This window comes from Diadema setosum, chromosome 13 (genome assembly GCF_964275005.1).
Source record: "Diadema setosum chromosome 13, eeDiaSeto1, whole genome shotgun sequence".
NCBI classification, from domain to species: domain Eukaryota; kingdom Metazoa; phylum Echinodermata; class Echinoidea; order Diadematoida; family Diadematidae; genus Diadema; species Diadema setosum.
The window spans coordinates 7,618,647-7,636,947 of record NC_092697.1 but is presented as its reverse complement, the minus strand read 5'-3'; positions in this window follow the sequence as shown (position 1 = coordinate 7,636,947).

Sequence of the window (18,301 nt, the reverse complement as noted above, 5' to 3'; positions counted from 1 at the left end):
TTCTTTTCTTTTCTTTTCTTCATTTTGTTTTTTATCAAGTCACATGCCTAGCATGCTCCATTGGAGGCTACAGGTTTTTCTTCCCCCAAAATAATAACAATTGGTTTACATTTGTATCCAGATCTGCAGGGTTTTAGTGGGTGAGAGGGTTAAATCATTGAGTTCATCAGGATTGACAAATCATTTTAGATCCATGCAGAGCTCAGAATCACAAAATAATGTTTGCAACAGTATTGGACATCTTTTCTAGTGGATGTTGAAATTAAAGTCCATATCTGTGGCAGAGTTTGTAGCTTTATTCGGCTATTTTCACTTACCTTGGCATGATTTATTCTTGACATGATTTATACAGAAAACTTGTTTTTCAAGGGGGAATCATTTGGTAGTATGGACATCGAAAGTTTAACAGTTTGAGGGTTTTGAGGTCTTGGGGTCATTTCAAGTAGTTATGAATTGTGATGAATTTATTCACATTTTGGTTCATTTTATGATAGAATTTTTATCTGGATCATATTGGGTATCAAGCAGGGATATGTAATTTACATTTCAGGATTTTTTTCTTCGTAATTTCTATTTTTTCAGTGATAAATACATTACTGAATTTCTTTAAATTTCTAGGTACTTCATTTCAATCCCTTTATTGTCCTGCTGCTTTTGGTTAAACGCAGCACATTCAGAATAGTTTTGATGCAAAAAAGTCGTTTTGCTTTTTTTTTTCACATTTTCTATTTGGGTCAAAAAGTTGTTATTTTTGTTGAACTCTCTTATTAGAATGACTGACAGATGAGCAAGAAATTAACTCTAATGCCTTTGTAGGATCAACTAGCAACAGTGACTGGAGTTGTAGAGACAAAGTAGTTGCTTACGTGTATGTGTTTGACAGTAATCATATGCTGCAGAAACTCTTATTATGCAAAGCATGGTAGCACATTCTGATAGAGCAATGCAGTATCTTCTCTCATCAAAGCAATAGAACTGAGAAATACATTACAGTGATGTTACCATGACCCACAAAAAAAGGAAGAATTTCTAATCAATTTATGAAATATGAGCAGATGTAAACAATTAGTTTTTCTTTGAGAAAAGAGAAAAGAAGACAAAAACACACAAAGTACACATCAATTTAGTGGTCTCTGTTTTGCAGCCTTGCTGATATTCCTTCGATGACCGCCATGTAAATATATGTACACTAGAGTCAGTTTTTATTTATGTTTTTAGTTTTGTTAATGATGACCCATGTTCCTGTACCTGGTTGTATAAGAAAGGGTATTAAGTGTAGCACAAGGCACTGCAGGAGTTTATGTATTACCAGCAATGGCACGTCTATGTAACTTGTAAGTTAAAGAACCAGATTCAGTTTCACAGCTATGCCTAAGATTATGTGTTTGGATGTGTGTTAATGTATGTATGTATGTGAGTGTGTGTGTCAGAGAGGAAATGAGAAAGAGGAAAGCTTATGATTAGTTGGGTTGGGTGCGAGTAGTGTTCATGTGGAGGTGGAAATACAACACGGATGAATTGTACTTTTTACAGGGTACATCTATACAAACTCTGTGGAGATGTTCAAATGACGGGACAGGTCAGCTAGTCACAATGTCCAATTACTGGTCATGCCATCTCAAAGCAATCATTTTGTCTGCTTATATATCAGTCGTAGTGTTCCATGTGGTATGTCCTAAGGATCAATCTTGTTTCAGGGTAGAAGCACCCATGTGCAGAGCTTTGAGATGGTTTTGATCAGGAAGAAGAAAAAAACAACAACAACAGGGATCTGTGTAGCTTGAGAATTGTGACTCTTAGATAATACTTCATAGCATTCATTTTTTCTTTTTTTCTTTTTTTTGGGGGGGGGGTCATCGTAAAGTATTTGCACTGAAATGAAGTAAAAAGAAATCAAAAGGTGAAAGAAACATGCCTTGGCTAAGTATTTTGGAAGAAAAAAAAACAAAAATAAGTATTTTCATGAAGAGATACAAATTTACCCCATAAAAGCATCCCATTTCTTGTGGTTTAGCAACAGGGTAGTCTTGAGCTAACTTTTACAAATTCCTTTCAGAGATGTGTGAAGGTGCTTGCAAACGAGGGCAACTACCCTCTATCAAATGACCAGATTTAATTGAACAGGGCTATATTTATTCATAAATGCAGCAAGCACATTTTTGTGAGTAACATGCTCTGTTCAGATTCTGTGGTATTCCGTAGCTTTGCACCACCCTTGCACAAGTCCACACAGGTACAGGGTAACTCATCCTGCCCTTCCATGGTTTGGATTTTGCAGCCCATGGATGTGAGTGAACAGGAGAGTTGGCTGGTGTGAGCTTTAATTCATTACACAGGTCTACAAATGTCAGACGTCATCAATTCAATAGGCAGAACTTTTAAATATTTGGCACCATCAAATACATACTTGGTAACTTGCAGGTAGTGTCTTTGGAAGTTGTCAGCAATCATGAAATTGGTAGTCAGTTTTTGTTTTGGATTTGAAAGACCCTGCCTTTTATGGGTCCGAGGAAAAGATGGTAGTAATCGACAGGGACGTCACACGCATCATCATCAGTGACACCAAGCAGAAAACTGCATCTCCACCAGACTTTGAGAAACGGCGATTAACACCTTTATATCTCGCCCTCGAGTGCCACGTCTGTTTCTGAAACCTCGCTAAGCTTTCGACCCCGTGTTGGCTAAAGAATACCACACTCATATGAATGAATGCATATTCATGACACTGCATTCTATGAGTAGTATCAATTTTGCCTTTTTGCAGTATGAGAAAGTTCTGAATGCATCAATGTAGATCAAAGATAAAAGCTAATTTAATGTGAAGGAATCAAAATGTTGCTAGTGCTTGTCAACAGTAGGGTTTATTTTGCATTGGATTGGAAGAGAAAAGAGATTATTTTGGTACTTGATAAGATAAGGGGTGAAAGGTGCCTATGACATCAACTTCGTACATTGTGCTTGAAGCTGCAGTAAGGTAGATAATGTAACTTGTCTCCCTCACCATGTTGTTGTCATTTTGGCTGATCGTAAATATGCGCACATGATGAATGATGGACCGATATGTGAACAAATCAAAGGCCTTTAATGGTTGTATGTAATAAGCCAGTTCGGAGTTAGCTCATGGGCACATTGGTACGAATGACCTTTCTTTTTTCTCAGTTGGTTAGGGGCACTTCACTCGTTTTCATACACCTGACATAATGCATATAAGTTTTACGTAGCAATTTATGGGATTCATCAATCCTGTTCAAACAAAGAATAAACTTGCGAAGAGCAGATGAGCACAATTGATCTGTCAATTAAACTTGAGAAAGCATCCATTTCATTATTTTGCATTGGATGTATTGACAATCTCTTTTTATTGATATTGCCAAATACCACTTTTGCTGTCAGGTGGATGTGCTGGCAAGCGGCATTTACAAGGATTACATGAATAATCATTACATCACAGATGCTTATCCGAGTGAATTTAAAAACCAACATGCATGTTGGTCCGAATGACCTTGTTTCTGCTCGTGCGCAAAGTGGAACTCCGAACTGGCTTATTTATATCTATAGATACAAAAATGCTTGACTGCAACTTTGTGAGGTTGTCATAATCCTGGTGAACAGCAGAAAATGACCAGAATATTTGATACAGCCGTGAAATGGTTCAATAATGTATTGAGTCAGGTACAAAGTAGGGCCTATGTTGAACTGTGGCTATTATTGGTAGTTTGCCAGTATGGCAAAATATCATTATTTTGTGTCGGACATTCTGTGATGTCTCTTTTGCTGATCATGAAATGAGAGCCAAATGAAAAAAAAAAAAAAAATACTGTATTTTCATTAGCCCGCATTGATGGTTCTGTGTTGATCAGCATTGCATCACAATGGGCACTTTCGAGTGCATACATTTGCATACCTCTGTATTTAAATCTGACGTTACATTCCTCTTGAGCTATGGTATGTTGATGACAGGTGTTGTTGTTTGTTTGCCTTTTTTTTTGAGAGAGAAAAATTGTATTTCATTTTCTGTTTTTAATTAGTGGCAGCTTCTACCATGTTAGCATTTCTTTGTTCTAGGATAGTGAAGAGTTGGCGCTTGTTGAAGCAGCTATGCATATTTATGAGGCAGACAGACCTTATGCATATTCATTGCAGTATGTAGTGTCAAATTTTCCATGGTGTATTTACTGTATGCAAGGCATGACTGGTTTGTGTAATGTGGAAAAGGGTGGAAAGGCATGCAACAGCAGGTTGAAAAGTCAGTACATTATTTTTGCTCAAATATGTTTCCACACAAACATGCTCACCATGATAGTATTGTGATGGCAGTGTGGTGAAATCATGCAATATACCCAGATATAATATCTTGATGCATGCTTCATGCATATGCATGAAGTGATGCATTGGTCATAGGCACAAAAGGCACCCAATATCAACGTACAGTACATTTCGATATCAGACGGATAGGAAGATGGAGAATGTGTTGACACAGCTGCCTGCAGTGTACATAGGCAGGGATTTATGTCGTACTGTTTTAATATTGAAAGAAGTGTGAATATGAATGCTACAGATCTGCCTTGTGTGTTATTTATTTTGAATAGCTTTTTTATCTGTTATTTTTTGATACTTCTGGTGCAAGTACTATTATTGCTTATTCTTTTGATTTTTTTTTTTCTAATTGATTTGGTCACTAGACTAAACGCACAGTCAGTGGAGTTTAACATTCACAGTGTAAGTAAGTTTTTTATGGACTGAGATATCTGACATCATCTCTCTCTTTTTTCCCTGGTTTCAGGAATGTGTGGCAAAAACTAGATTTTTTTCCCTCTTTTTTTTTCTCCAAAAATATGTTTTGATGTACTAATTCTTATAATTCTTCCAGTATGATCATTGTAGAAGTTATCTGTGCATGGATCAAGTTAAGATTCCCTTGATCATTGAATAGGACAGGCTTGGAATTGTGTTGTTGCTTTTGTTTCTTTTTTGTTTCTTTTTTGGTACGACTGTGAAAAGCTTTGATTTTTGCGTGTCAGTAGGATTTTGAGGGATGTTTTTCAATTAATTTTGATATATATTTACATGGTCAAATAGTCAATTTTTCATTCTTCTGTATTGCTCAGAGTATCCTTTTTTGTCTTGCTAATTGTATAGAATAGCATTTCCTCTTTTTAGTGGAGTCAACATTGACTAATCTGGTCCTAAGTGCGGGAATTCGGATATGTTGACCAAAGACTTTGCACTGGCATCAAATTTACTTTTCACCAATATAACAGAACTTCAGTGGGCCAGGTGTATACCTAGGAATCTTCAGTAGAATACAATTTTGATATATATTTCATCAATGCTTCCGAATAGCTCCTGATTTAATGCACCCTTCATTCAGAGCTTTATGTGACTTTGCTGAAATTTATGGACAAATTGCCCTCGTCTTCAATTCAGGGTAATACATATGACATTGTAATATATTAGGCTGAATGATGATTTATTGAATGAAAATGACTACTTTTCATATCAATTTTGTATAACATGTACATCACTCATTTTATTTATGCATGACTTTGCCATGATCAGTGTAGTTTGATATTTGTTTCATGTAAAAAAAAAAAAAAAAAATATCTCTTTACGGTATTCATTATGTGTGTATTGCCCCTGGGGTCTTTGATGAAAGTGGGATTACATCTAACATTTTTGTGTTCTGTCAAAAACGTCAAAAACGTGAGGTGGCTTATATTTTTTCTTTTGTCGTAGTTTTTTTTTCTTGGTACATGTTTGAAGTCATTTGGTATTGTCAGCTGATTTTTGTAGTTAAAGGGACTGTACAGTACTGGTTGAGGTGGGGATTCATGTTTTGAACACTCCTAACTGAGATAATGAAAGGCCTCTTATGACATATGAAAGTGCATGTAATTTTAAGAAGGATTCAATGTTTATTTGATGAAAATTGGTTTTCAAATGGCTGAGATATCCAAAAAAGTGCTAATGATAAAAGGCGACATGCCACAACTTTATTGGGATCTCTTTGTTTCACCTTGTTTTTGGATATCTCAGCCATTTCAAAACCGATTTCCATCGAATAAACATTTGATACCCTTTAGAAGTGCATGCTCTTTGACATCTCCTAGAGTGGTTTCTGAACGTTAAAAGCTAAATCCTCACCTCGATCAGAACTGTACACACCCTTTAGCATAATTATGTCTTTTTTTTTCTTGATCTTTTCAAAATGTGTGATTACTAAGGTGCTATAATGGATTTGTAGCGAATGTGTGTTGTACTTTTATTTCATTGTCATTCCTTTTGCTCTTGTACTGCTATATGATATTGAATGACAAAAAGGGGCACTCAAGCTCATGTTGAAAGTAGTGTTATGGATAGCATTAAGAGTCTATGTCTGTGAAAGGAGCGAGTATTCCAACCGGTCAGTTTCAGACCAACTGACCATCCGTGCTAACAGGAGTGAATCAGGATATCCCACCCTTAAGACATCCAATATTTGCTTCATTTTCCTGCCCTCATCCTGAATATGGGCAAGAACTGCCCACTACATGTATAGATGCTGGACAGGTGCAGTGATGTTCTGATTAATAGGAGAGACCACAAACTGGCAAGCCTTTCTAAGTTTTATCCAGTCTGTGAGAGAGATATTTGCCCTTTTGGGGGCATTTTCCAACAAGACCTGTCACCATTGTGAGGTGTTTGTTTGTTTGTCTGTTTTCATTCAGGTCCACAACTTGTGGAGAGTTTCTCTCTCTCTCTCTCTTTTTTCAGGAAAAAGCATCCACTACCGAAGCTCGCATATTGATCACCACACACATTAAGGGCAATGTTTAACAGTGTTGTAGCTCAATTTTAGACAAGATGAGCTTTGCTGACTGCCTTGTGTGGTGACAAAAAACCCACTCAACATAAGCATTCCCACATATATATATATATTTTTTTTCAGACTTATGCTGTTGATATTCAAGAGATGTCTAAATTAAATTGAATTGAATTGAACAAATAACACAATTCCCATGAGCCAATAACTTGACTGGATTATTCAGACACTGCCATCTGTGAGATTATTGAGTTTGGTAAATGCGATTACTCACAGATTTTGATCTTCTTTGAAGCATTTGACATTCATTTTCAGTTATATTTTTTTCTGTAATGTCACTTTTTTTCAGCATGTCAGAGATTCTGGCAAGACATAGAGCCATGCAGCTCAGATTTTCTTACACTCGAATCATTGTTAAAGATTGCCTTTAATGTATATGAGGAGTGTTCCTTTACGGAGGTGGTAGTGTTTGTTGGTAGCTAATGGTTACAGTTCCACGACATTTGCTCCTGCGACAGTTGCTCCCACGAAATATCTGCACGCTAAAAAGCCAAACATAAAATCTACCCACAAACACAACCCTAACCTTAATCCTAATCCTCACATCAAACTAAACATAAAACCCTATCACAACCCTAAACCTATAAGTCATTGGAGAAAATAAGACCGGAGCAATATTGTCGCAGGAGTAATGTCGTGTTACCAATGGTCACACGCATAAACAGTGAATGCACCATCGTGCTAACCTTCGAATTTCGTTTGTCACGTCTTGCTATGTTTCAGCTGATTATTGTACAAGTGCATGTCCTACCAATGTGGCATGATGCACAAAGCAGTGTATGAACTGCAGTGTACTTCTTTTTGTCATTTTTTTTAAGGTACCGTAGGTTGATTACGTAACATTGTCCAGAAATTGATCATGTTCGTCTGTGTGTGTCTGTGTCACATTCTCTAGTGTAACTGAAAGTTTACTAGTTACTTAAGAAAAAAAAATCTGTTTACGTCGCTGCAATATGTGCACTGGCACTGTAAAATCTTAGTAGGGCCTACCTAACTTTGTGCGAGAAATGGAACGATATATCGTGATTCTTTACAATGAATTTTATCATGAACTTTCGTCAATGACGGCGAAGTAAGCACCTAGAATTATATTTGCTTCCATTTATTCAAATAAAATGTCCCTTATATTTCTTGTACTTGTGGTCACTTGTTTTGCATCATTGTTCTTTGTTATTTAGTGTGTGTGTGTGTGTGTGCGTGTGTGTGTGTGTGTGTGTGCGTGTGTGTGTGTTTGTTTGTTTTCCCCTGACAATATTCTGAAATCGCCATTGAATTTTAGACATGACCCGCAGGCCTTCCCCTTGGCATTGGATGAACTCCGTATAGTTCCAAAGAAATGATTAAAAAGAAAGTTAACGGAGGAGATGACGTCGTGTCTGGTGATTACCACTTCTTGAATTCCTGAACAGAGAAACAAGGACACCATAAATACTGTATCAATGATATGTGCAGTATGACCTTTCGTGGAAAACAAAAAAAATACATGTAACATCTTCTTACATATACAGTATTATCATATCTTAGGAAATCACGTGATCTTGAGACGATGCCTCTTGCTCCTTTTCTATACGTTGTCATAGATACCATCCAATCACTGTAGAGGATGTGAAAAAGTGATTTGATGATCTTTACAGAGTGTAGTGTTAAGTTGGTTTAGCATGATTAAGCGAAACTAATGCGGATGTAGGTGTAACCCGATAAAGAACACATACGCACGCACACACACACACACACACACACACACACACTAATCACGCACACATACATACAGCTGTACTGCTATTCATCAGAGATGTAATAATGATATCAATTATCAAACGCAGAACCTATGTACGTGATTCTTCGCCGCAAGAGCTCCTGATATGCTTAACAATAATGAATACTGACTACAACAGTTGGGCATCTCCTAATTTCTACGCGGGTAAGTTATTCCACGGTTTGGGAGCTGCACTGGCAAATAATCGGTCTCTGTCTAACATGTTTCGATTAAGTATATAAAAAAAAAAGACTGTCATTGTAGAACTTACACTCGGGTTGTGAGTGTGTTTTTACAATTGTTCAGTACATGTAATATAACGAGGGGCTTGACCTGTAAGTGCCTTGTATTATAGAATAAGATTTGAAAATGATCGATGAACCATTAATCACTGAAGTTTCATTTACTCATGCAATGAATGTTTCAAGCTATCGTATCTTGCAGGGGCGGATCCAGGAATTCTGTAAAGGGGGGCGTGACTAATTATTTCTGGTGCCACTTCCGGGTTTCATGTCATTTTTTTTTCTTTTTATTTCTTTTGTTTTTAACGAAAAATAAGGGGGGGGCGTGAGCCGGTTGCGCCCCCTCTAGATCCGCCACTGTCTTCAGTTGGTCACCAGAATTGAGGACTACGCGATGTTCGTTTATTTAAAAAGACTTGAAGAGTCGATGTCTTGGTATGTAGTCACAAATGAAATTGAATCAACCGCAAGAGCCCTTAACCCCACCAGCAAGCGAACATAAACAGAACGACAAACAAAACAATATAATTTTCGCTCACCTAAGCTTAAGAGGGAACATTCAATTTCATTCAAACTTATTCACACTAACTAATAAATAAAGAAACAACTTTGTTTTTTCCTGCTCCTCTTTTCTTCCTCTTTTTCTTCCTTTTCTTCTTTTATTTGTTTTGCGGCTTACTGATTCTAACAAACATGTATTTTTGGGAAACGCTTAGAGACTTGAGTCATTCAAAATAGTTTCAGAAAAACCAATCTCCATGGATGGGTGCCAGTCAAGCTTCGTGTTGCTATGGTTACAACATCAGGGCCACATGCTGTATTGTTGCCAATTGCACAATCACGCATGACTGGCGAGTATTAATGTGTCGGGGGCGCAGTCGAACCGACTTAAATCAAACAAATCGCAGGTGCGCGGAAAGTCTTTCATAGTCAAGAGAGTAACGAGCAGGGTTTTGTGAGGGGGAGTTATCCATGCCTCCGTCGAGGGCTCAGTAGGTTGTCGGAACTCTCTGAAATAATGCGTGATATCCGAGGTGCTCTGTTGATAGCATTTAGAATCGTTTTGCATTAAATGCATTTTCCATCAGTGCGACGTGTAACAAATCTCATCGATGAACGATTTCACTTGCTAGTGTGTCACCATCATGCCGCTATATTTGTAAGTCGAATACTTCCTAAGATTTCTTTTTTTTTTTTTCGTGATGACAGTCATGCATTCCTTCAGTCGCTGGAATTTCTTGCCACTAGATCATTTATTTTCTGACGTGCGTGCTATTTCCATAATCTTGTTTGAAGTATGTCACTAAAATCCCCAAATTCCCAGTGTGGCTCCATTCGTTAGTCGTGCAGTCTCAACAGTCACATGAGTGTAATTGTTTGCTTTGACAATCTTTATAGTTCAGTGAGACAATAAAATGTTATCATGCTAGTGTATATTTGCCGTGTTAAAGAAGACACTGAAATGGGCACCAAAATGCTGGTGCAATATCTATTTTCCCTTTTTTCAGCCGCTTGTATTCCATAGAAACGACATCATACAAAAACCTCACCTTAGTCCACCAGTCCTCCCCAAACAGAAACTGTGAAAACAAAATTAATTTGTGAAGCCCACGAAGGAACTTCGCAAAATAGCTTTAAGCGAAACTGAAGCAGTTCAAATCCGAATACAGTCCCTTTCCAATGATCTGAAGCCTTCAAAATCTCTCCGGTGTCGGCAGTCCTTTGAAATGCTTCGAAAATATAGATTGAAGTGAATTAAGCTTTCTGCATTTGAGCAACTTCAGCAAGAGAGAGGTGCGTAACAATATTCATTCTTCTTTATTTGGTTTTGAAATGTGTTATGTGAAACATTACCCAAGAAATGTGACACCCTAATGAGAATCGGATATGTACTATATAATGATACGGTCAAATTGTCGGCATTTCTCGGTAAGAGATTCCTGTGTTTTGATTACGGACTAACAAAGCAAGCAAAACAAACAGCTCGGATGTTCCAAATAATATAATATGCCAAATGATACAGTGTCCAGATCATATTCAATTTAATGCTGGTATATAGGTCTTAGATGACATTCAAACTTGAATCTCTTTGGCACTGTTACTATTTAAATAACAACCATGCACAATCTGACAAATTTGGCGTCGGCTTGACTATTATCGTATAATTCCAGTGATCTCAAATTCCCATTTTAGTGACACGTGTGTTCTGATGTCACAATCTGTCCGTCGTATAAGATGCACGATATGAATTATCTTTCATGTCTTTATTTCATGCCGATTGACAAAATGTAAAAGAGAACATTAGCCGACTTTAACTAACAACGGTGTTGCACGTATTTTTTCATACTCATCATGCAGGCTCATTGACTGTAACATTTTTAAGACGATATAACGTTTTTCAAAAAATGGAGTGTTACCTACCATTATATTTGAAATGGCTTTGAACTACAAGTGTGCTCGGTCTTCAACAAACATGCAGCTGTTCAGAATGAATATACTATGTCACATTTTGGTAGGCCGCAGAAGAAAAGTGTCGGAAAGGTCTCTTTTTTTTTTTCGTTTCATTTCTATTTTCTATTTTCGAATTCCAAAAGGTGGAAAATTCCAAGATGAATATAATTATTATACAATATATATATGTATGTATGTATATATATATATATATATATATATATATGTATGTATGTATATATATATATATATATATATATATATATATATATATATATATACATACATACATATACATATATATATATATATATATTCTAAATGAGGAAATGGCGATATTTTATAGTTGTTAATTAGCTACCATAACCGCGGCATACTTGCATATCTAATACTTCACATGCACAAAGCAATGGGATGTATGCTAAGTGATTGACATCAACACCTCATCCCATTTGCGTCATTATTTGAAAAAATGGAATTATTCGAAAACATGGAATAGTAAAATTCCGTAAATTCGTTGCTAAGTTCATAGATTAAACTTCTGCCATCCAGCAAGTGTCCAGTTCGTCTGAGTTTAACTAAAGTCGCCTCGAACGTTGTGTGAAATCATATTTCAGTTTTATTCTTGTAAACATTCTGACAATGTTTATAGGATGACTATCTGTGGAATATTATTTGTAAGCACCTGTACCGATCCACCTGCGCCTGGCACCGATATGAAACCTTCGAAAGCGCTGTGTCCTGTTACTATTCAGCACCACTGTTCCAGAATACAGTCCCGTTCACCTAATCCAAAGACTCCATTCTTATTCTTTCAATTCACTGACTCTTCACTCGAATGGGATTTTTTTTTCATGTCTCAGTTTGATGCCGCATATCAACTTAGAAGAAAGAAAGAATTATGTGTGAGAGAGGGGGGAGGGTGGAGATAGAGATGGGAGCAGAAACACGACACTTGTAGAGCGTCTTTTGGATCTATGGATAGCAATCTTTGTATTCACAAGAAAGAACCCGTTTAAGGTCCCTTTTTGAACGGAGACCAATATTCTAGCACTGTCTCTTAATTGCGTTTATTTGCTCGAGTGTTCTTTGATTTTTTTTTTTCGTAGCGAGAATTCCACGAGTTATTTTTTATCTTATTTCGCTTTGTTTTTCTTTGCATCAAACTATCTGACTTGTCCGTGTCATGGAACTTGGAATATCATTTGGCGCCGAGGTGCGCTATTTTGAAGCAAATCTTTACCTGTATGTAAGTGCTCATGGCTATTCTTGCTTTGATTCAAACATGGTAGCCCTATAGCTTTGGCTGATGCAACTAAATGTTCGCCTGAGTGATGAACAAATGACATGGTCATACTTAAAAGATTTTCATAAAAAAAAAAAAAAATGAGTTGGTACCTCGCTTGTGATCAAGCATACACAGTAACAATTGACCACAAAGAATAATTTTTCTTGTACATTATAGTTATTGAACAAATTGTCCAATCAAAACAATAATGCTTAATGTAACGGAGACTGATAGATAAATGCTTTAAAAGTGAAAAGAAAATACTAGGCCTAGTATGCGACGGTGCTTCTGTGAATGTTTGCTAGTTTGATATATGCGCTATTGCTACATCTCTTCAAAAGAAGCTCTACATTTGGAAATGAAGAAGAAGATAATAAAAACAAAAGATATAAGCAGCTATACACTTGATTGTTGTACGACATACAGGGATATTATATTTTGAACTGATTTTATTAACCATTATCTGAAAAGATATGATTTCTTCAAACATCCTTGAGGGAAAAAAAAAGTCCTGTCACCACAAATTAATCACTTTCTAAACCTGAAATGAAGAATAAACAAATACTTCAGCCATTGCTACTATATCTCATTATTGACGAATGGATCGTGTCAAACTTCCATCGAGTCGTTAAAGAGTCACAACTATAGTTCTGTCTTTTTAAATATTGCCTCAAACCGGAGCTAAGGACGTTATGTAAGATAGCAAACATCGTTTGTCGCCGGTATTGTATCATTGACTCGAGTTTGTTTGCCGTGGACGGGATTTTTTCCCCTTCTTCTTCTCCCTCTTCTCAAATTAACCGTCGAACAGAAGTTGCATGCCGTTGCTTGGTGATTTATCCATTAGGTAAAGCTACCGTGCACTGTTGTGAATGCAATGAAGGTTCATGGCGCCTAGAAGATTCCCAGTCGTTTGGTGCATTTCTAATTTTGATGAAGCAAGTTCCAATGAATTACCGAACAAACATTCAATGAGGTTTTGCAGGATTTATTGCTTGTCTTTGAGCAATCGATTGTTATTTGCGAAGTTATGAACGAATGTCGATGATTTCTTTTTCTGTAAGTCCGTTGCGGTTAAAACAGGAACAATTTCCTCGTAGTAATCCCCAACTTCACCCGGATCCATGCATGATGCACATTATTGTATGACTGTATGCTCTTGGTGGAGGTTTCCGTTCTCCGAGTGCTTCTATAATAGACCCTAGTTTTAGTTGTGAATCGAATGTGTCCTTTTGTGTCATTTGATCTCTTCGGAGCAAAATTGCAGTAGTGCTTTGGTGTGTCCGATAATGAAATTTAATGAAAGAGGAGTGAATATTGAATGGAAAATGCGTGGGAATGTATGATCAGATTCTAACTATACAATTATGCTTGGATATTGCTCAAAGTTGCAGATATGTCGTCACAAGTATAGGAGTTGTTGATATTTTTTTTTTTTCAGGATTAATGATATCCTATGATTACGAGGCACGAAGTCATGATAAAAGTAGCTGCCCATGCAAAGAAAGAACAGTCCCTGTGTCCAAATATTAGATTGTAAAACCACCTCTTTCGCCATAACTATATACTATGATACTTTAGCTGATTTACATTTTATGTAATTTGATTCGATTTATGATTTGCTACATTTTGGACAGCAAAAAGATAGTATACATGAATTGATACATAATGGGAAGCGAAATAATGCAGAACATAATCCTACGTAATTCTAACAGAAGGGATCGTTAAATTTGTATAATACTTATCATTACATAATCTTAAAGGTCCTGTTTACCTTTGGGAGCAGTGATTAAAAAAAAGAATAAATGTTCAAGATATCGCTTTTGATGCATATGTGTAGGTCAGTTGTATCACAAAACATCCTATAACCATATACAATGTTTGCAATAAAGCCTAAGATATAAGGAGATGTCACTATTTTTCTCATTAAACCATAACTGTAGGCGGTTTAGGTCTGGAAACATTTTATTATAAATATTGTTCATAGTTTGTGCATCCGAATACTTAACGTCGATTATACTGGTTCAAAGTTTTACATTGGTTATTTCTATCCCTAACTCACATTTTAAAACTATTTTGAAGCACTAATGCTGGGTTTTTGTTTCATCTGCAAATGGTAAATTATGCCTTTAAAAAGCATAGGAATTGAAATAGTTTGTAATTGGCAAAGAATGCAGAAGATCTCCATATATAGTTTTTAACACACTTTATAAATTGTGTCAATGAGTGTCAAAACATAAGCATATATAGAAACAGCAAAGAAGAAAGGGGGAAATATGAAAATTAGACTTTAGATATTAGGATATGAAAAACAAGATGGTCAGAGCTTTGTTCTCCCCAACTTATCAATTTAAGACCCAAAGTTGATCAAACGTCACAAAGCTAAATTATCGTCGTAAAGACTCAAAACCTTGCATGGCGTCCTTCTGGCAGGAATAATTTACAATGCCGTGTAACTATCTTTTTTTTTTCTCGACAAAAGTAGGAAAAGGTTAAAAGCTTGCGCTTTGGCAGGCGAAAAAGACATCAATGCGACAGTGATCTTTGTTCAAATGCAAGAAACTATATAACAACTAGGGAAAATGATCCACTAACATTAAAACTAACATAGGATCAAAACTCCTGTCTCGTTAAGACTACTTCTCGCTTTTTGACATGCCATAAACAGGGAGCTAAAGTGAGAAGAGACGGTGCTTTAAGTATATGAAGGACGATGCCGGGAAAGGTGCTTATAGAATTAATTCGCCTCAAGACGCCACCAGCTCATGCATACAACTGTCTTGTCTTCGACGTATTGTAGCAAGGCTGAATACTTTTAAGAGACAAAATGTACCAGCGTTTAACCGTGACTGCAAGCGAAAACGTGTACACGAAGCAATTGTAGAGATTAAGCAAAAACACTGACGGAGCGACACTCGTACTTTGACACTGTGTGGAATGCTGAGTCAACGAACACATAGGAAGAAGGATATAGAATACCAGCAGACGATTTCAGGCTTTCTTCTGTCTGTTGGTTAGTTCCGCGCGCTGGTGAAGCTGGTCTATCAAACGAATAACGAGGCCAAATCTCCTTCTAAATCCTTACTAATCCTTGGACTTTCCCTGTAGAGATTTTCTTCGGCTTCTTATGTCTTGATACCGGGTGACCATGGACAATGACTTGGTTGTTGCTCAGTAACGGTAAGTGAGCAAGGAGTATATCCAGAACTTGTTCGGATTCCACTCTTACGTTGCAACAGGACGGCATAGTATCCGGCTATACGTTTTGCCCCTTTATACTCCAGATTACTTGTACTAGTGGTTTTCTTCAACAGTCATGCCCACTCCACGAAAGCACTATACGGTATCTGAGAAATGGCTTGATATCTAGTGTGGGAATATTGCACCACAAATTTACCACTTTCGTGTATTGGAAAGACAACGCGGGACAGATGAATAATTTGCTGATTAATCTAAAAATGCATATAATGTTCTTGAAAGAACAGTCTTGAAACACTGAAGTAAGGTGGAAATGAAGTTATGCTGAAAATACACATATTCCTGTGCTGACATACATGTAGTAAATAGGAGTCAGAATGACTTAGAAAAGGCGATTGTAGATGTGTAGGCTATAAGTAACTCAAGAAAAATCTTCAAAGTTTGTTTCACAACAAAACACCCAGAACTGTATAACTACCTGTCGCTATGCACACGTAAAAGAGAGATAAAGAATAAACCACAACGGTCAAAGTACTTAGCGTGCCGTTGTCTGGCTAATTGTCTTTACATGATTTGTTCAATTATAATGTGTGCATTACGGAAATTATACAGTCAGGTCTGGTTCTTATGACTGTTAGCCTAGTTACACGAATCAGGTGTTCTCTGTTGGCCTTTGAGTCCATTTGCAATTGACTTAGAAAGGAACCTGATATGAAATGACCCTTGGACGAACGAGCGAGATGGCGTCAAGTGTATTGTCACCAATCTTGCCTTTTGGATCTCAAGAGCTATGGATTTCGAATTGATCAATGCCACTGCCATATATCGTGGTACAGGTATACGGTCAAAATATAACGTCTTATTTGCGTAGGACGACCTGTACGTACAAGCTGGCCTCTAACTGTTGTGAGTGGTCCAATGCTTACAGAATAACCACACGGTATTGAATAGAGTTCCTATGTATGGCGTGAGCATAGTATCTCCAGATGTGTGCGAAAAAGTCACATTTTGTATCAGTATAAGTGCTGTCGTGACGTTACAAGCGAAAGTGCGCCACCCGTGATTTATATTATTATATCACGTTTGACTTTGCCTTTTTATCTATAATCTTTCCGTGTGCGTTTAATGGTGAAAATGTGATTTCTTTTAATTCTAATGTACATTTATATATGTACATTAAATTCAATCGCCTAGGAAAAGGCAATCAATTAAAACAGAACTGGCATTAATATTGGTATATTTCTATTATTTTGACTTTAATATATCATCCGTATATTGCTTTTGCTTTCTTTTCTTTCTTTCTTTCTTTTTTTTGGTTCGTCTGTCTGTTTGTTTGATTTCTTTTTAAGTTTCAGCCCTGTTTATAGCACACTCCAATATTTTTGTAGGTCGTCCACGTCTTTGTCATGTTATCTTGTACACGTATATGAGTAGAAAACGACGTATGAGACAAGTTCTGCAAAGAAAGAAACCGAGGCACATTTATTTCAATGTTTTACCACCTGGACAGCTGGACAGGCGTTTATAGATAAGATATTTTTGAGCATGTATTTAAGAATCAACGAGAAAAGTATGTGTTTTTTTATCATTACAAAGACAAGAAGTTTCCATGTAACAGTAATAATAGGTTACAGACACTTTAGCTTAAATACACGTGGTACAATGTGCCACTTATCATTATCCTGTTGACCAAAACTCGGTTGTAATTCAACGCAGGCAAGACGTTATATTGTTGTCAAACTTTAGTATGGCAAACATTGTCTTCACGATATGTGAGGTAGTATAGATAACCTCTGGAAATGTCTATAACTTCGTCGAGGTCACTCGAAACATTATTGACGAGACTTCTGCTATTTACATGAGTAAACTGAAACGAACCGTCATTAGTAATGATGGTTCATTTCAGATGCATTGAATAGAGGATTAAGTACTAGTGCTCTGCAATAAATAGCGATAAAACGTGATAACAGACGAGCAAAAAAGAAAGGAAGGGGAAAATAAGATAGTGAGCAATCTCTAACAACGCCTCGTTCAGCAAAACAGAGAGAATGATCAGGCAGTTGCCTGGGCCGTTATCACTTTGCGTACTCTGATGCGGCAACATTTGCAAATTACCTTTTTAAGAAGAGAATACGGGGAAAGGTAATCTAGAATCACACTGCATTCAAACAAGTTGTCATGGAATACGGTTGACATAGACCAAATAAATGAGTTAAAACAGACTTCACGCTTTGGTGACCCGTTCCAGAGAACTGGACTTAAAGAAAATCTCGAGTTTGTCATGTTTTACAGAGAAAAAATGTTCAGAATTGTAACTATTTTGACGATAAATAAATGCATTATTGTTTGATATTTAAAACGGTATAGTTTTTTTTTTTTTTAATATCGCTATATTGTAAGATCAGTAAGATCGGTATATCGATGTATTTGGGTTTTTGTTTTCTTCGCAAGTCGGTGTATGTTTAATTTTCATATTATCTGTATTTGCACTACACAGGTACAGC